The 20,894-nt window shown below is 42.6% G+C and overlaps 1 long non-coding RNA gene across 1 annotated transcript in view; it reads left to right on the forward strand.

The window, feature by feature from the left end:
* Window positions 1–20,894, forward strand: part of LOC115167823 (uncharacterized) — a 58,900-nt gene that overhangs the window by 17,676 nt on the left and 20,330 nt on the right. The gene's annotated exons all lie outside the window — the stretch shown is intronic.

The raw sequence follows: 20,894 nt of genomic DNA on the forward strand, positions 1-20,894 counted from the left end.
ATGTGAAATCAACAACAAAATATCACCCTGCCATTGGATTTAGGTTAAAAGTTAGGTTAAAAAAAGGAAATTGCTTTACGTTGATTACTTTTTGCAAATCCAATGAGTTTTTCACATTGATTCAACGTCATCACATTCAATTTTGTTGTTGAAATGACGTGGAAACAACATTGATTCAACCAGTTTTTGCCCAGTGGGTTGTGAACCGGCTCTTTTGTGAAGCCAAGTTTGCCCTATTGGCCCAAGTTCAATGACAAATTCTATGCAAAACCTCCCTGCTTTGCATATCAATATAGTGCACTACCGGGCCCGATTAATGCGGGGGCTGAAGCCCCTGGGCCCTGGCCTGTGGGGGGCTCAAGAGGAAGCAGGGAGGTGACCAAGAACCCGATGGTCACTCTGACAGAACTCCAGTGCTCCTCTGTGGAGATGGGCGAAACTTCCAGATGGACAACCATCTCTACAGCACTCCACCAATCAGGCCTTCATGGTAGAGTGGCCAGACGGAAGTTACTCCTCAGTAAAAGGCACATGACAGCCGCAAGGAGTTTGCCAAAAGGCACCTAAAGGACTCAGACCATGAGAAACAAGATTCTCTTGTCTGATGAAACCAACATTGAAATCTTTGGCCTGAATGCCAAGCGTTTCTGGAGGAAACCTGGCACCATCCCTACGGTGTAGCATGGTGAGGGCGGCATCATGCTGTGGGGATATTTTTCAGCGGCAGGGACTGGGAGACTAGTCAGGATCGAGGCAAAGATGAACGGAGCAAAGTACAGAGAAATCCTTGATGAAAACCTGCTCCAGAGTGCTCAGGACCTCAGACTGGGGCTAAGGTTCACCTTCCAACAGGACAACGAACCTAAGCACACAGCCAAGACAAAGCAGGAGTGGCTTCGGGACAAGTCTCTGAATGTCCTTGAGTGGCCCAGACAGAGCCCAAACTTCGAACTCTTGAGACCTGAAAATAGCTGTCTAGCGACGCTCCCCATCCTCCAACCTGACAAAGCTTGAGAGGATCTGCAGAGAAGAATAGGAAAAACTCCCCAAATACAGGTGTGCCAAGCTCCGGGATGCTGGCCTTCTAGGCAGAGTTGCAAAGAAAAAGCCATTTCTGAGATTGGCCAATAAAAAGAAAAGATTAAGATGGGCAAAAGAACAGACACTGGACAGGGGAACTCTGCCTAGAAGGCCAGCATCCCGGAGTCGCTTCTTCACTATTGACGTTGAGACTGTTTTGCAGGTACTATTTAATGAAGGTGCCATTTGAGGACTTGTGAGGCGTCTGTTTGTCAAACTAGACACTCTAATGTGCTTGTCCTCTTGCTCAGTTGTGCACTGGGGCCTCCCACTCCTCTTTCTGTTCTGGTTAGAGCCAGTTTACGCTGTTCTGTGAAGGGTGTAGTATACAGCGTTGTCCGAGATCTTCAGTTTCTTGGCAATTTCTCGCATTAATTAGCCTTCATTTCTCAGAACAAGAATAGATTGATGAGTTTCAGAAGAAAGTTCTTTGTTTCTGGCCATTTTGAGCCTGTAATCGAACCCACAAATGCTGATGCTCCAGATACTCAACTAGTCTTAAGAAGGGCAGTTTTATTGCTTCTTTAATCAGAACAACATCAGCTGTGCTAATATAATTGCAAAAGGTTTTCTAATGATCAATTAGCCTTTTTAAAATGATAAACTTGGATTAACTAACACAACTAACAATTTGATGTTATTTTAATGGACAAAAATGTGCTTTTCTTTCAAAAACAAGGACATTTCTAAGTGACCCCAAACCTTTGAACAGTAGTGAATACTGAATATATTTCTTCCTAATATTGTACGATCTGTGTCGCTTCATTGGCCTGGGCTATTGTTTGTTTGAATTCAGGACCAAATTGATCTCAGTTTGTCAGAGTAGCATCTCATTTTGTTCATTGTGGAATTAAAAAAAGATTCAGCTAATGTCTCCTGTCATGTTAAAGGGGATTTTCACCCTGGGGGAATCTGGGCTTGTTTTCATAATGTCTGAGGCATTTCTAGGACAGTGAGGTGTGTTTCACACATAATTGCCCAGAAGATCAAAAAATACACCTATTCTTGCTTTGTGGCATTTCGAAGGCTCAATGTTATACTGATCGCACATTGCGTTTTTTGGGTGTAAATATGGTTGTCCTTGTTCGATAGAGCCATTGGACATCTTTCAGCAATGTTCCTATAGGTGGATTCAGTATCAAATATACAAGCAGACCCATTTTTTCCAGTGTGAAAGACTAGAACTTGTTGGGCATTGTAGGGCTGAGTTTGCCAAAAGGCACTTAAAGGACTTTCAGACCATGAGAAACAAGATTCTCTGGTCTGATGAAACCAACATTGAACACTTTGGCCTGAATGCCAAGCGTCACATCTGGAGGAAATCTGGCACCATCCCTACGGTGTAGCATGGTGGTGGCAGCATCATGCTTTGGGGATGGTTTTCAGTGACAGGGACTGGGAGACTAGTCAGGATTGAGGGAAAGATGAATGGAGCAAAGTACAGAAAGATCCTTGATGAAAACCTGCTCCAGAGCGCTCAGTACCTCAGACTGGGGTGAAGGTTCACCTTCCATCAGGACAACGACCCCAAGCACACAGTCAAGACAACGCAGGAGTGGCTTGGGGACAAGTCTCTGAATGTCCTCGATTGGCCCAGCAAGATCCCAGACTTGAACCCGTCGAACATCTCTGGTGAAACCTGAAAATAGCTGTGCAGTGACGCTCCCCATCCAACCTGACAGCGCTTGAGAGGATCTGCAGAGAAGAACGAGAGAAACTCCCCAGATACAGTTGTGCCAAGTCATACCCAAGAAGACTTGAGGATGCCAAAGGTGCTTCAACAAAGTACTGAACATTATGAAACATCACAGATACCAGGCCTGGTCTTCATAGCAGATTTTGAAAAGGCTTTTGATAAAGTACGACTAGAATGTATATATAAATGCCTGGATTACTTTCATTTCATTGAATCTCTTATGTACAGCAGCCCCAGATGTAAAATAGTAAATAATTGTTACTTCTCAGAAAGTATTGAGCTTTTAAGAGGAGTGAAACAAGGCTGTTCGTTAACTCCATATCTATTTATTATGGCCATTTGAAATGCTAGCTATTAAAATTAGATCCAACAAGAACATAAAGGGGTTAGAAGTCCAGGGTTAAAAACAAATGTCAAGGTATGCTGATGACTTTTTTTCTTAAGTCCGCAATCTGGATCCCTGCACAGTCTCATTGAAGATCTTGATCACTTTTCTAGCATCTTGACTATAAACGAATTATGGCAAGTGTACCATATTACGTATTGGATCGTTAAAAGACAGTGTTTACACTACCTTGTAGTTTACCAATAAAATGGACAGATGGTGAAGTAGACATACTTGGTATTCACATCTCCAAAAATATAAATGATCTTGCTACAATCAATTTCAATACAAAGTTTGCAAAAATAGGTAGGATTCTGCAACGACAGAGAGGTAAATACTTGTCTATTCATGGAAAAAAAACATTGATTAACTCTTTGGTCCTATCACAGTTTACTTACTTACTAATGGCGCTGCCTACTCCAGACGACTCGTTTTTTAAAAATCATATGAGAAAAAAAATTCATTTTATTTGGAATGCTAAGCCAGACAAAATTAAACGTGCCTATTTATATAATAAATATTAGTTTGGGGGGCTAAAATTATTCAATATTAAAGCTTTAAACCTCTCATGAAAAGCTTCACTCATACATAAATTATACTTAAACCCAAAATGGTCTCCAGTAGATTATTAAGAAAGGCTTATCTTTATCCTCCAGAAAAGATAGAACAAATATTACTATTATGGTTAAACTAAAATATACTGATTTAATACAAATAAAACAATTATGTATATTTTTTATTGTATTATATTTATTAATGATATTATGATTAGAAACGGTGGAGTTATGTCACATATACAGCTATCGAAAATATATGGGAATGTCTGCTCAATCCAAACTTAAAACCAACTGATTGCAGTGTTAGCACAAAAATGGAGGAGGTAAGTGGAAAAGGGAGAAGGTAGGGAATTTGTTTGTCTGCCATATATTAAAGATACAAATTGGCTGAAAGGAATTGGCATAAGTAGAAAAATATACCAGTATCGTTTGAGGACAAAAATGTTGTCTGCTGCACCATACAGGTTGCAAAATAAATGAAAAGAGATTTTCGATGTACCGATTCCATGGCACATGGTTTATGAACTGGTACAATAAACTACACTTGATTCAACACTTCAAATTTTTCATTTTCAATTATTATACAAAATTCATGCCACCATCAGAATGCTATATATATGGGGCATACAACAATCTCAGCTCTGTAGAGTTTTCTGTGAAGAGACCGAATCACTAGATCACTTATTCTGGTATTGCCCCTATGTAGCTTGTTTCTGGTCACAGGTTCACGAATGGTTAAACAATTACAACATTCACTTCAAATTAACCTTACAAATAGCAGTGTTGGGTGATTTGGAATGCCATAGTCAGTCAATAAATAATATAATAATTGTAGGAAAGGTTTTCATCTTTAGCTCACAATCTGTGGATACTATTATGATTAGAAAAGGTTCAAAATCTATGTAAAACATCACAGCACAACTGAAAAATATATGACACATGGAAACCAAACGAGGGTGGTCTATGGTGTTAGGTGGGATGGGCTGAGAGTGGCTGAGGGGTGGGATTAAAGAGTTTGTTTAGTAATGTTTTATTGTTATGTGATTGCTGTATATAAAAGTACCATGCATTTAAAATGTGTATGTATGTGTAGCAGGAAAGCTGTAAAAGAAAATAAGTGTCCTTTGAAGAGGGAAGGTGGTGGATAGGTTAATAAAAATGTTTAATGAAGAACAAGTGCTGAGTAAAGGGTCTGAATACTTATGTAAATGTCATATTCCTGTTTATGTTTTTATGAATTTGCAAACATTTCTAAAAACCTGTTTTTGCTTTATGGTGTGTAGATTGATTAGGGATTTTTATTAATCAATTTTAGAATAAGGCTGTAACGTAACAAAGTGGGGAAAAGTCGAGGGGTCTGAATACTTATGTAAATGTGATATTCCTGTTTATGTTTTTATGAATTTGCAAACATTTCTAAAAACCTGTTTTTGCTTTATGGTGTGTAGATTGATTAGGGATTTTTATTAATCAATTTTAGAATAAGGCTGTAACGTAACAAAGTGGGGAAAAGTCGAGGGGTCTGAATACTTTCCGAATGCACTGTAAGTTTACTACCGAACAGTGAGGAGAAACAATAATACAACAATTTACTATTGTACATCTCTAAAAATAGATGCTGTCTGCCTACCTACAGTGGGGGAAAAAAGAATTTGATCCCCTGCTGATTTTGTACGTTTGCCCACTGATAAAGAAGTGATCAGTCTATAATTTTAATGGTAGGTTTATTTGAACAGTGAGAGACAGAATAACAACAAAAATATCCAGAAAAACGCATGTCAAAAATGTTATAAATTGATTTGCATTTTAATGAGGGAAATAAGTATTTGACCCCCTCTCAATCAGAAAGATTTCTGGCTCCCAGGTGTCTTTTATACAGGTAACGAGCTGAGATTAGGAGCACACTCTTAAAGGGAGTGCTCCTAACCGCAGCTTGTTACCTGTAAAAAAGACACATGTCCACAGAAGCAATCAATCAATCAGATTCCAAACTCTCCACCATGGCCAAGACCAAAGAGCTCTCCAAGGATGTCAGGGACAAGATTGTAGACCTACACAAGGCTGGAATGGGCTACAAGACCATCGCCAAGCAGCTTGGTGAGAAGGGGACAACATTTGGTGCGATTATTCGCAAATGGAACAAACACAAAAGAACTGTCAATCTCCCTCGGCTTGGGGCTCCATGCAAGATCTCACCTCGTGGGGTTGCAATGATCATGAGAAAGGTGAGGAATCAGCCCAGAACTACACGGGAGGATCTTGTTAATGATCTCAAGGCATCTGGGACCATTGTCACCAAGAAAACAATTGGTAACACACTACGCCGTGAAGGACTGAAATCCTGCAGCGCCCGCAAGGTCCCCCTGCTCAAGAATACATATACATGCCCGTCAGAAGTTTGCCAATGAACATCGGAATGATTCAGAGGACAACTGGTGAAAGTGTTGTGGTTAGATGAGACCAAAATGGAGCTCTTTGGCATCAACTCAACTCGCCATGTTTGGAGGAGGAGGAATGCTGCCTATGACCCCAAGAACACCATCTCCACCGTCAAACATGGAGGTGGAAACATTATGCTTTGGGGTGTTTTTCTGCTAAGGGGACAGGACAACTTCACCGCATCATTTGACGGGGCCATGTACTGTCAAATCTTGGGTGAGAACCTCCTTCCCTCAGCCAGGGCATTGAAATGGGTCATGGATGGGTATTCCAGCATGACAATGACCCAAAACACACAGACAAGGCAACAAAGGAGTAGCTCAAGAAGAAGCACATTAAGGTCCTGGAGTGGCCTAGCCAGTCTCCAGACCTTAATCCCATAGAAAATCTGTGGAGGGAGCTGAAGGTTCGAGTTGCCAAACGTCAGCCTCGAAACCTTAATGACTTGGAGAAGATCTGCAAAGAGGAGTGGGGCAAAATCCCTCCTGAGATGTGTGCAAACCTGGTGGCCAACTACAAGAAACCTCTGACCTCTGTGATTGCCAACAAGGGTTTTGCCACCAAGTACTAAGTCATGTTTAATGAGTGGTCAAATACTTATTTCCCTCATTAAAATGGAAATCATTTTATAACATTTTTGACATGTGTTTTTCTGGATTTTTTGTTGTTGTTATTCTGTCTCTCACTGTTCATATAAACCTACCATTAAAATTATAGACTGATCATTTCTTTGTAAGTGGGCAAACATACAAAATCAGCAGGGGATCAAATACTTTTCCCCCCCACTGTACCTAGGCTCATTTGTACGGTCTGGTCGCTGTGCAAAGGTTGAGGGTTATGCCATATTTCTTTCTATTTGGCTAAATATTGTTGTAAATGTAGTCTCTGTACGTGTGCACATGTCCAACTAGTCTACCCTAATGTTGATGTTATGCTGGCACGGTTCAACTGTTCAAACTGTACAATGAGTATATATGCTTTTCTTTGTCTCCCAGACAATAACATTTAGTGCCTGGGCTTCTTCCTGGAGTGGATTCTAGATACAGAAACAGAATTCTGTTGTCTGCATGTGTCATTGTAGCAGAACTGTATCCCGTGAACTGTATCTCCCTTGAGGGATTAGACATTATAATGGATTTCAAGCAGATGGGGAGCTGAATGACATTTTGATCATGACAACACTCCTCCCACAGCTTTACAAGTATTCCCTGAACTTTCTGTATGTTTCTTTTGGAATTGCAATTTTATCATGACCACCTCTCCCATCTGCTGATCACCATTTCTCTTAGCTACAGATTGTTACACCAGATAATGTGAATTAACTAAAGATTTTCTGGTATCCATTACTGGGAATTACAGGATGGTTGGTGTAGCACAGAGAATTTTTGACCTACCTTAGCAATGTCTTCGATTCAGGGGAAACTGGAGTCTCATAAAATGTCAGAAAATGCTCCGTTATTAAAATAAATACTTTTTTTGCTCCATAAAGATGGTGTGCCACCATTGTGTCTTTCAAGTCTTCTCTCTCATTGATAGAGACAGGTCTCTGTCATCATGACACGCAGAACTTTGGGGTGGACACCCACTTGTCTCAATCAATGGGATAAGACTTGAAATAGTTGAGATGTCTGCTAAAATATTTGGATAACTCTCATTATCTGGTGTAGCAGTATGTAACTACAGTTCTCAGCACTTGTGTGTCTCTACACCTGAGACACACTCGGATTCACTGAACTGTACTATGCTGTTCATACTATATATATATTTTTTTTGAATGTTACTTTTACCATATAACATTGTTGAATACCCAGTTCTCTTGAGTTAGCATTACATAGTGTACATTCTCCTGTATTTTAGATGTTGACAAATAAACGTTATTTTATCTGAATGTCTAGCATCTTTTTTATGCCACAGAGCCATGTACAGCTTTTATAAATACATATTGTGAATCCATGAGGGCAGAAACATTTAGAAGATTGATAGAAAAGATCCACATTTATTTTATGCTGGTTCTACATCAGGGCTCTCCAACCCTGTACCTGGAGAGCTACCGCCCTGTAGGTTTTCCCTCCAACCATAATGTAGCACATCCGGATTCTAATAACTAGCTGTGTTTACACAGACAACCCAATTCTGATCTTTTTTCCACTAATTCGTCTTAATCACATCAGCTCTTTTTCAGAACTGATCTGATTGGTCAAAAGACCAATCGGGTCTGAATTGGGCTGCCTGCGTAAACCCAGCCATATTCCTTTATCCGGCTTCAGTACACTGGCAATGATGGGCTGGGGAAGCTGAGACTCGTTGTGCTTACGCCGATGGGCTTGTCCTGTCTGCGGTGAACGGCCAGCTGTATAAGACTCTGTCAAAAGTGCTGTAGGGCTTCTTAACCACCAACTGTTTGGTCCTCTTGCAGAAGATTTGCTGGTACTGCACATCTCCTGGAAAGACAGAGTTGTGGTTTTCTACTTTTTCTGGAAGGGATGTAGGGCAACATGCCTTTGTTGGTAAAGGTATCAACCGAATGGGACCGACAGAGTGAGTTACCTACTGTATATTGACAATTCTATTTTTAGTTACGGAGTGTTTTCCAGACAAGGGCGGGAATAGATGGCTACCAAATTGAGACACTCTTTATTTGGTAAGGTTAGCTAACGTCAGTCAAAGATAGAACGAGCAAACAAACATGTTTACTCTGCTGAAGGCAGCTATCAGTCTAGCAGTGGCAACCATGGCATTGGCGAAATTGATTGACAGTGTGTATACCAAAAGATAGCTATATGATTTAGCTGATGGAATTCAGAGTTCAATATTTAAAAAAAAAACTGGCCCTATGCACTACCCTAGAGTAGTGCACTATGTAGGGGTTAGGGTGCCATTTGGAATGTAGACATCATATCTGACAGACAGACAGGGTAGCACTCCAGGTCGTAAGAGAGAACTAAATCAGTCATTTCCCTTCGATTAGTGAGTGATTAACGCCGGGTCGAGACAGCTGGGCGACCTTACAGCCACATAATGACCTTAACCCAATCAATGGAGAGAGCACTGAGCCACAGCAGCAGAAACACAACAGCTAAAACAGCTCAGCTAAGTTCAGACACCCTCTCTTGGAACTGACTGACTCTCGAAAGAGTGTTACATCTGTAGCACTGTCTCTTTCAGTTTCTCTCTCGAACACTCTATTTCTCTCGACTTCTTTCTTTCTTTAATCCCTTTCATACTAAGAAGTTTATCCGCCAACTTTATCATACTGCCAACCTTTTTCAGCCTTTTCTTTATATCTAGAAGGTATTGGCGGTATCAAAGCCTAAACTTTTATTTCTGCCAAAAGACATTTTCTTCCTCATGGCAATCAATGGCTTTAAAAGGCTCTGCATTGTCAATCCGATGTCTGCAGTGGCTGCACAGAATTTACTGTGATGTGGCTTCGGCAGAAGTCAGAGCATTCATACATCTGGTGCTTCAGGGAGCTGTCATACGCATCCAAGACATTTGTCTGCACCGGACAACCAATCATGTCTATGCAGAGCCCTCTGCATTGTTAAAGGCAATTTATGCTTGATCTGGTAATGCGATCCGGAGGCTCCATACAGAGGATGTGATGCAATTGCGGAGGCTTGCGAAGGCCAAATCAAGCTCTGTACCACATCGCCGTGTGCCTCCCAAATTTTGTAACAATGCGGAGGGCTAAATTGGCGCGGTACATCCTGTATAGACACAAACTCACTTCCTTGACAACAAACATGGGGAACTTAGACTTTCATCAATCAGAGCAAGTTCCCAAATAAAATACATCTTTATGATACCTTGAGTAGAGATATCAGTGCTGTCCGGAGGCTCCATATGGAGGGTGTGACGCAATTACGGAGCCTCCGGAGGTTTGCAGAGGCCAAATGGAGCTCCATGCCCAACCATCCCAGATAGCCGTGTGCCTCCCAAATTGTGTAACAATGCGGATGGCTCTGTAATGCTCTGCATTGACATGATTGGTTGACGATAGGTGGGGACGGGAGGTCCTGTATAAACACAAACTCACTTCCTTCACAACTTCCTTCACAACAGCTCTGCTCTGCTCCACGAAGTGCAAGAAGAATTCACGTCCTGAGTTCTACAGAGGCCGGATTACAGTGATTGCTGTAGGGTCACTGCAGATGTCAGATTGAGTCTTTTTTAAGCTGGTTGCATAGCTAGCATACAGAAATTGACGGTGGTAGGGAAAGGAGTTTTTAACTGTAATGCAGCTGATTGGTAATTATGGCATGGACATGTATTGGGGTTGACATCCATACAGCATTATACTCCGATTTTTACCTCAACATAGTGTGTAATACAAATATATAAACAATAGCCTAAATGTAGGCTAATTTTGCTGGGGGCAATGAGGAGATTCGGGTGGGAAAACGGTGCTGTCTTTTTACTTCATGCTATCTTGGCTGAGCTCTTATGTCAAGCACCGGGAAATGGACTCTAACATCTCAGTGGTAAAAGGTTTTGTCTTTTCGTTTAGCCAGTCACTTGTAATTAGCTGGATGGCGATAGAGATTAGCCCTGAATCACTAGGAGTGGTGCGGTGCAGACCAATTTATTAGACGCATGCAGTGCATTCGGAAACTATTCAGACCCCTTGACCTTTAACACATTTTGTTACGTTACAGCCTTGTTCTAAAATCGATTAAAATAGTTTTTTCCCTCATCAATCTACAAACAATACCCCATAATGACAAAGCAAAAACAGGTTTTAAGAAATGCTTGCAAATGTATAAAAAAATAAAATGATCACATTTACATAAGTATTCAGACCCTTTACTCAGTACTTTGTTGAAGGACCTTTGGCAACAGTTACAGCCTTGAGTCTTCTTGGGTATGTCGCTACAAGCTTAGCACACATGTATTTGGGGAGTTTCTCCCATTCTTCTCTATGGATCCTCTAAAGCTCTGTCAGGTTGGATAGCTGCACAGCTATTTTCAGGTCTCTCGAGATGTTTGATCGGGTTGAAGTCCGGGCTCTGGCTGGGCCACTCAAGGACATTCAGAGACTTGTCCCCAAGCCACTCCTGCGTTGTCTTGGCTGTGTACTTAGGGTCGTTGTCCTGTTAGAAGGTGAACCTTCGCCCCAGTCTGAGGTCCTGAGCGCTCTGGAGCAGATTTTCATCAAGGATCTCTCTGTACTTTGCTCCGTTCATCTTTCCCTCGATCCTGACTAGTCTCCCAGTCCCTGCCACTGAAAAAGATTCCCACAGCACGATGCTGCCTCCACCATGCTTCACCGTAGGGATGGTGCCAGGTTTCCTCCAGACATGAAGCTTGGCATTCAGGCCAAAGTGTTCAATCTTGATTTCATCAGACCAGAGAATCTTGTTTCTCCTGGTCTGAGAGTCTTTAGGTGCCTTTTGGTAAACGCCAAGCGGGCTGTCATGTGCCTTTTACTGAGGAGTGGCTTCCGTCTGGCCACTCTACCATAAAGGCCTGATTGGTGGAGCGCTGCAGAGACGGTTGTCCTTCTGGAAGGTTCTCCCATCTCCACAGAAGAACTTTGGAGCTCTGTCAGAGTGACCATTGGGTTCTTGGTCACCTCCCTAACAAGTATGGGGTCTTGATAAATCAATATATGTCAGATGTTTGTTTTCACCAAATCTCCATTTGGATACCATATTGGTTAGGCTACAAATAGGCTGGGAAATTGAGGTCAGTGCTGCCCATAATCATCTTACCAAGTTGGCTCATGTAGGCCATTAGAACATTTTGCCATGTTATGTAGTTTAACAAGTGGATTAGGCTATTTTGCTCTTCACTTGCACTCACTTAGTAGCCTAGGCCTACTCCTGACAAAAAAGCCTGTGAAATTGCCTAATCAATCAATGTGATTTTGTTTCACTGAATCACCGTCTGTAGGCTATAGCTCATCTATTTGTGATCAGAAACATTTTTGCATGCAGTAATGTAGCCTAAATCAAGTGTGAGGCTATTTATTTTGCTCAATCGCCGATAGGCAACTCCAAATGCCTGCAGAGGTTGTGAAATATGAAGGTAAGACCCCACACCTGTTCCCTAACTAAGCAGAGTGAGGGTTGGAAAGAGATGAAACGTGGATAAAAAAACATGGGCCTGTTTCAAAATATAACTTTATTTAAAATGACAGCTGTTCAACACATTGCCATGTGGGGAAAAAAAGTTGCGTGGGGGAAATATTTGTTTTATTTTATTCTGTAATATTACATTGTATTCCTACTAGCCAATAGAATATATATGTGTGTTGACTGATACTGGATAGGTGTCGTCTGTTTAAATCAATAACAAACTATTGATTTCATTTGGATGGCGCAGCCATGGCTGCACAGACCTTAACATAGGCCTAACTAAACTCAAAATGTGCTATTCTATTCTTTTGACAATACATTTTATTAGTCTTATAATGTTTCTTAGGACCTGCCTAAATGAATGAACAATGGTTTTATTTTTTATGGAGTATATTTTCAATGGATGTATTAAAATAGACGCCCACCCACATATGAACACCACTAGTACCACCAGCCTGTTTGTAAAGGTGTCATATATTTAAAAAAACATTGCAGGCAAAATACTGTAAATCCTATGTGAAAGCAGTATAACACTCTCTCTCTCCCCCTCTCTCTGCCTCTCTCTCCTTTTCTCCCTCATGGCACTCTTACACTCTTTCTATTTTTCTCTGGCTGGAATCCTAACTTGATGAACTGCTTTTCATACAAATCTCTGATTGATCTCAGTGCATGATCGACGGATGTCATGAGTTAAGCACCAACATCTCAAGTTAGAATTGAGTTAAGTACAAACATCTAAAGTTATGATTTTGGCTTGTCTTGCTCTCTCTCTAAAACCACACACACACACACACACACACACACACACACACACACACACACACACACACACACACACACACACACACACACACACACACACACACACACACACACACACACACACACACACACACACACACACACACACACACACACACACTCCCTCCATCACACTTTCCATAATACTCTCTCCCTCTACTCCTTTTCTCAATCACTTTGTCGATCAAACTTCCTCTCTATCTCTTACTGTCTCTTCCTGTCTCTCAATGCCCACGTATCCTTTCTGTTTTAGTCAATACCTTTGTTGGTCTCATTTGCTCTTTAAGCTGATGGAATTCGCTCTCTTTTCTGCTGACAGCGTGTCCCTTTTTCATGCAACCCTCGACTGAAAGTTGTTCATTCATACTGCTTCCCCACTCCCTCTTTCCTTCTCTCCCTACGTTCCTCCCTTCTCATCTTTCTTTCATCAACATTTCCCTTCTTCTGCTAGCTGACTCATCCTGACTGTACAGGAGGAAGAGAGACGGAGGGTAAGAAAGAGAGTAGGAAAGAAGGGGTATATGAGGTCAGGTGAAGATAATCAGATATATGGATTAAAACAGAAGAAAATTAGCTCGCCAAAATAGTATGAGAGGCATTGTGTGACAGCCAAGTGGAGTAACGGGCACTATGTACACTGAACACAAATACAAACACAACATGCAACAATTTCACATTTTTTACTGGGTTACAATTCATATAAGGAAATCAGTCAATTGAAATAAATTAATTAGGCCCTAATCTAAGGATTTCACATGACTGGAAATAGAGATGTGTATCTGTTGGTCACAGATACCTTTTAAAAAAAAAAGCTATGGGCGTGGATCAGAAAACCAGTCAGTATCTGGTGTGACCACCATTTGCCTCATGCAGAGCGACATATCTCCTGTACATAGAGTTGATCAGGCTGTTGATTGTGGCCTGTGGAATGTTTTCCTATTCCACTTCAATGGCTGTGCAAAGTTGCTGGATATTGGCGGGAACTGGAACATGCTATCGTACACGTCGATCCAGAGCTTCCCAAACATGCTCAATTGGGGACATGAGTATGTAGGTCACGGAAGAACTGGGACATTTTCAGCTTCCAGGAATTGTCTACGGATCCTTGCGACATGGGACCGTGCATGATCACGCTGAAACATGAGGTGATGGCGGCGGATGAATGGCACGACAATGGGCCTCAGGATCTTGTCACAGTATTGCTGTGCATTCAAATTGCCATTGATAAAATGCAATTGTATTCATTGTCCGTAGCTTGTCTGCCCATACCATAACGCCACCGCCACCATGGGGCACTCTGTTCACAACATTTACATCAGCAAACCGCTCGACCCCACGACGCCATACACACTGTCTGCCGTATGCCCGGTACAGTTGAAACCGGCATTCATCCGTGAAGAGCACATTTCTCCAGCGTGGCAGTGGCCATTGAAGGTGAGTATTGCCTACTGAAGTCGGTTACGACGCCGAACTGCAGTCAGGTCAAGACCCTGGTGAGGATGACGAGCGTGCAGATGAGACGGTTTCTGACAGTTTGAGCAGGAATCCTTCGGTTGTGCAAATCCACAGTTGCAGTGGCTGGTCTCAGACGATCCTGCAGGTGAAAAAAACAGATTTGAAGGTCCTGGGCTGGCATTGTTACACGTGGTCTTCGGTTGTGAGGCTGGTTGGATGTACTGCCAAATTCTCTAAAACGACGTTGGAGGTGGCTTATGGTAGAGAACTGAGCATTAAATTCTCTGGCAACAGCTCTGGTGGACATTCCAGCAGTCAGCACGCCAATTGCACGTTCCCTCAAAACTTGAGACATCTATGGCATTGTCTTGTGTCAGTCTGCACATTTTAGTGGCATTTTATTTTCCCCAGCACAAGGTGCACATGTGTAATGATCATGCTGTTTAATCGGCTACTTGATCAGGATGTCAGGATGATGAATTATCTTGGTAAAGGACAAATGCTCACTAACAGGGATGTAAACAAATTTGTGCACAACATTTGAGAGATACGTTTTTGTGCGTATGGAACATTTATTTCAGCTCATGAAACATGGGATCAACACTTTACAATATTTTTGTTCAGTGTAGATAAGAACCGTGAAAGTAGGCCACAGCTTGATAATAGGCAAAGTAAAAATCTGATAACGAAAAGGTATTACTCTTGGTGTTTTCTCGATTAGCTTTCTCACTCCTCTATCGGTTGAGTTGTGCTGGAAATGGACCTCAAAGGTCTTTCCTGATTAAATCTAGAGCCATACGTCCAGTAGGAAGAAGAGAAGTATTCTGTTTATCAGTGAAATGAGCAGAGAGACAAGAGAGACATTATCCATATTGATCTGTCTGAGCTAGACTTCCTACACGCTGTAGAATGATTCTCCTTGAACCACTCTGAATGAACCGCTGGGTTGCCTCTCTAAACGTTACTAACGGTCCATTATTAAATATTTGTGTATTTTTACAACAGGGTCTTAACAGAGAATGTTCAGATTAAACGTCTGTGTAAATGAACTGTACAACAACAAAAAACTCTTATCTCAACTCTCGCTGCTGACGGAAGTTTCACATTTGTGCCAGCAAATAGTGCTAGGTCATTTCCCTCAATATCCTTAGTGCCTAATCTATCACAAACTTAATTCCACCCCTGCTCTGCAGCTAGGTGTCTGCCAGGGTTTTAGAAATAAAAAACAGAAACCATTTCGACGTATAATACATTTGTATCCCGTAATTCTACAATTCTATTCTGTAAGGTTTCAGCCTTAGCCTTTGTCCCATCCTCATGTCTTGCCTCAGGCCTACTGTATCTCCAGGCTATCGTAATCCCAGCCTCCCCTCAGGTCTCTAAATATGGCTGTGTAACCTCTGGGATTCTGTCGTACATGATCTGTGTTCTCACTGTAATCAATCACCTCTGCCATGCTCCGCCGCTGTGTCCGTTGTCTGCTTCCTCCTTTGTCTGCCACTTCCTATGGGACTGGGTCTATTGGCAGATGGGAAGCCTGGCACTCAGGCTGGACTGGCATCAGTGCCACAGTGGAATAACATGGAGCTCAATGGGACTGGACAATATCGGCATCCTCAAATCTCTGTGTGGTTACGTGAATATTGCACTCGGATGGCATTGTCTCTTTCTGTCTCTCTCTCTCTCTTGCTCTCTGTCTCCACCTCTCTCTTCACAGTTTTCAGGACCAATGAAGGAGGGGAGTAGACAGTCCTTCAGAGAAAGTTCAGGTGCAGACACAATTCACGAGACCATCAGAAAAGATAAGTGCGAGGATCAGTGAAAGCCAGTTTGTTCTGCCCAGTCCTGATCAGCCCAGACTCCAGATCACAGCGAGTATCAGAGTCAGACTCTTTAGTCCCCTGGTGTTGTATCACTGGTATCTCCTGACGGCTGCAGAAAGAAACTATAGAAATGCGTCTTTGCCCACTTAGATCAACTTAGATTTTGGTCACAAAGACCCTTATCAGAGAATACAGCCAACTCGCTCTCTCCCTTCACAGTTTTCAGGATCAGTGAAAATGAGGATGAGTTATGTACAGTCCTTCTAGACCACCCTAAGACATTGAGTACCATATTCCACCGGGGTTGTATTACTGTTATCACCCATCTGCCTGTCTGTTATCACGTCACAACACAGATAGGTTTCCTGAGCCACTTCCTCATTATCCACCAATCAGCAGTTCTCAGAGTTATTATCCTCCAATCAACATTCTGCTCCTAGGCCGTCATTGAAAATAAGAATATGTTCTTAACTGACTTGCCTAGTTAAATAAAGGTAATAAATAAATAATTGATAATAAAAAATTTTTTTAATTATGGCATTTCCCAGCTCCGCCCCTCAGCCACACTTCCCAGTCACAGATCACAGACAACACATTTTTCTCCACATATAGAATTACGTTACATAACACAACAACGTTGTCTGACACTGACTACGTTTCCTTTTGATTGCTTTATCAACAGAAGAGGGTAATTTGGCTGTCCCATTAAAGCACCTGCATAGGGCTATTAGACAGAGCATGGTGAGGAAGAGAGACAGAGAGGGGTCTTTCCTGATTACATCTAGAGCCATACGTCCAGTAGGAAGAAGAGAAGTACTCTGTTTATCAGTGAAATGAGCAGAGATAAGAGAGACATTATCCATATTGATCTGTCTGAGCTAGACTTCCTACACGCTGTAGAATGATTCTCCTGAACCAGGAGTTTGCAATAGATTCATTTTTAGTAGCGACAGAAACCAGAATCCATTAGACGTTATTAATATAAAGGGTAATTTGGCTGTCCCTTTAAAGCACCTGTATAGGGCTATTAGACAGAGCATGGTGAAGAAGCGAGACAGAGAGAGAGAGAGAGATGCTGGATGAGTCCAAAATGGCACACAATTCCCTATGTAGTGCACTACTTTTGACCAGGGCCATATGGGTGTGTCAGTCTGCAATTAGGGAGCGTATCCTACAGACACAGAATGCGTCTCAAATGGTACCCTATTCTGTATGGGTTATGGCCAAAAGTAGGGCACTATGTAGGAAATAGTGTACCATTTTAGACGTGAACAGGGAATGAGATGTAGAGCAGAGTGGGTAGGGCCATAGGCTATAACCACTATGCTAATAAGTGTATTGTTATGCCTGCTAGAGCTGATCTGCATGGCTGCATATAGGAAAAGGAGAGAGAGCTGCTATCTGGCAGCAGAGCAGATTGGCAGGCTGCTGGAACCTGGCAAGACTAATCCAGCTGGAAAGACTGCATGCATAAGGCCAGCAGCGGAGAAGAGAAGGGAGGAGAGGATGGATGTAGGGAGGAGGAGGGGTACACCGAGGGAATGGAAAGAGGAAGGGAGGGAACGATGGGGGGAAGAAGACAATAAAGGAATGGTCAGAATCCAACAAGAGTGAGCGAATAGAGCGAGGCAGGAGAAGAAGAGGGAGGGATGAGGGGAGAGGCAGAGCAGAAGAAGGGTGATGTCACCTCACCTCTAGCAGGCAGCCAATGAGCGCGAGGGAGGCAGGGAGAGCGGCTGAGCGAGAGGGAGAGAGGGTGTGTTTTTGAATCACTGCAGCATCAGAACAGAGAGAGGAGAGGGCACAATCAATTTGATAGAGAAGAAGAAAAGGAAGAACTAGGAAGAAAAAAGGGAGGACAAGGAGTTGCCAGAGGAAAAGAAGGATCAACATCCCCGAGGCCATCGTTTAAACCTGTGGAGGTAAGAGAAGAACACAGCCGTTAACAATACAAGATGAGAGAGGGGTTAATTAGAACACTGGCTGGGTGGAGGAGAGGTGGCCGGATGATATCTTCATCACACCTTGGTCACATCTGCAATTACAATCACAGCTTTACAAGATGGTAGCCTTACTAGCCTGTCTGAGGTGGCTGTGGAGAGATGAATTTGAGTCAGATTTCTGGAAGAGTAATGTCATGTGTTGTTGTGACTATATTAGTAGTGTCTGGAGGGCAATATTAGTGGTGATGTCATTGGATAAAACTATCAAAGTATTCATATTTCAAGATTTCTGTTGAGATTATTGTTAAAATGGGCAAATGTGCTTATCATAATTTCTCTCAATGCTGAAGTAGAAGTGGTTGTAGGTTTTGTACTGTAGTATCTCCTTTTATAGTTGACTTTTAATGGATTGGAAAATGATGATGGGTAATTGAGAAAATGCAAGTGTAGAGAAGAAGACATCTCGTTGAATAGTTTGAATGGATGTTATAGGGAAAGAGTATTATTGCATGTCATTAGTACCTTTTGCTGGGTACACACTCAGATAGCATGTAGCATGCAACAGGGTCTGGCTCAGGTATTAAAATGGAATGCAATGCTGTTGGGGAGCCTCGTTGGAGGAAATCATATTATCGTCGGATGCTTCCATAATCTGCGTAAATCTAGATTTTATTTTACATTTGGATGATTGTGTGAAACGATACAAATTCAAAATAAGTGATTGCACGTTTTTTAAAAATGTTACATTGAAAATGAGTGTGGGTTATTTTTGCTCACTTAGCAATTTTCAAAAATATGTAACGTAAACATTTGATTTCTTCACAATTCTATTTTTCAGTATTTGCTATGTGAGGCATTTTAGCAGTTATTTTCACTTGTGTCCTGCACTTTTGACAGTGCATATCTCTACACATTTATTCGAATTAATTAGTATTTTTAGCAATTTTCCAGTCAACCCTGCTGTTTTTGGCTTCGATCATTCTCTACCTTGCTACTTTGGCCATATTTTCCCACTATCCCCCCCACTGTTGTCCTCCCCTCCCCCAGCCTCTCCTATATCTCACTGGTTTGATGGTGTTAAGCATGGCTGTGATTGCGTTGTGCTGTAATGGTATTTTCACTCGTCTGGTAGCATGCTGGTCCCAGATCTGTGTGTGTTCATATGGGAGTTATACAGCACTAACACATCTGGGACCAGTCTAGTTCATGGCATGACAATGACCATAAGAGTTGGCTACACAGAACAAATAGATCTGGGACCGGGCTAGTGGTCGGATGGAGGTCTAATCCGTGGCGGGTAGCTCTCCTGATCTAGGATCCGTTTTTCACTTCCATAAATAATATCATATTGACAGGAAGGACCTGATCAATCAGCACTCCTACTTTGTGAATACAGGCTCTCCTGTCCTGGCTGTCTTACTGCAGAGACTCTCTCTCCTCTCTCTCTCTCTCTCCTCTCCCTCGCTCTCTTTCTCTGGGAAGAGGATGTTATCTGGGGTGGAGCTCCTCTGGGGAGCTCCTGTATCCTTCCCTTTTGCTACCTTCAACTAACTACAGTACTGTCTGATGGGACAGAGATGGAGGGAGGGGAAGGAGAGAGAGAGAGAGACATTGAAAAGGAAAATATGGGTGTGGCAGTCGGGCATCTCTCCCCATACAACAGTCTGTCCAGGTGTGCCCGTGAACGGATGCAAACATCTGGCGATGTGCCAAATATGGCAACCAGCTCTCACATCTCCATTAGGCAGATGAGAGGGCATAGAACACATAACAGGCAGTCTATACTAAATGCTGTGTCTTCTTTAGTCTCCTGGGGTGTGAGCGCTGTCATGTCGTGTGAGAGAAAACACTCCCTCTCTCTGCCTTCACTCTCTTCCCCCTCTCCTCCTCTCTCCCCCTCCATCTCGCCTCTCTCTCTCCCCTTCTTCCCCCTCTTTCGTTCTCCCCTCTCTCTCTCTCTCCACCCTCCTCAATCTCCTCCCTCGCGCCATGCCTCAGTAACCTCCAGCTTGTCCCAGATGAGATGAGGACAGTACAGTACTGGGGACACTGCTCGGCGGCTGACAATGACTTGTTACCATCGGGACAGCACACAATATGGATCAAGATATAGGCAGGTGTGTGTGTGTGTGTGTGTGTGTGTGTGTGTGTGCTCTGAGGCGAAATGCCCAGGAGACTGCTCCATGCTCCTGCAGCCACTGGTTGTATTATCAAACTGTTTAATGCAATAGTCAGTGTATTGCTACTGCTGGCAGTTTGGCACTCCTAGACCTAGCTGCTGTAACAACCACACACACACACACACACACACACACACACACACACACACACACACACACACACACACACACACACACACACACACACACACACACACACACACACACACACACACACACACACACACACACACACACACACACACACACACACACACACACACACACACACACACACACACAGACTGCTGTATAGTACAGTGTATGATTAACCTGGGCTAGCTATACCGGAGCAGAATGTAATCTCCTTCTCTCTGATGCCAGCCAGGATTTAATTGAGCTGTTCTAACAGAGGGATGGATGGATAGAGTGATTTAAGAGAGGGCAGGGAGACATAGAGGTGGGGGGGAGGAGGG

Source organism: Salmo trutta, chromosome 30 (assembly GCF_901001165.1).
Source record: "Salmo trutta chromosome 30, fSalTru1.1, whole genome shotgun sequence".
NCBI lineage: Eukaryota > Metazoa > Chordata > Actinopteri > Salmoniformes > Salmonidae > Salmo > Salmo trutta.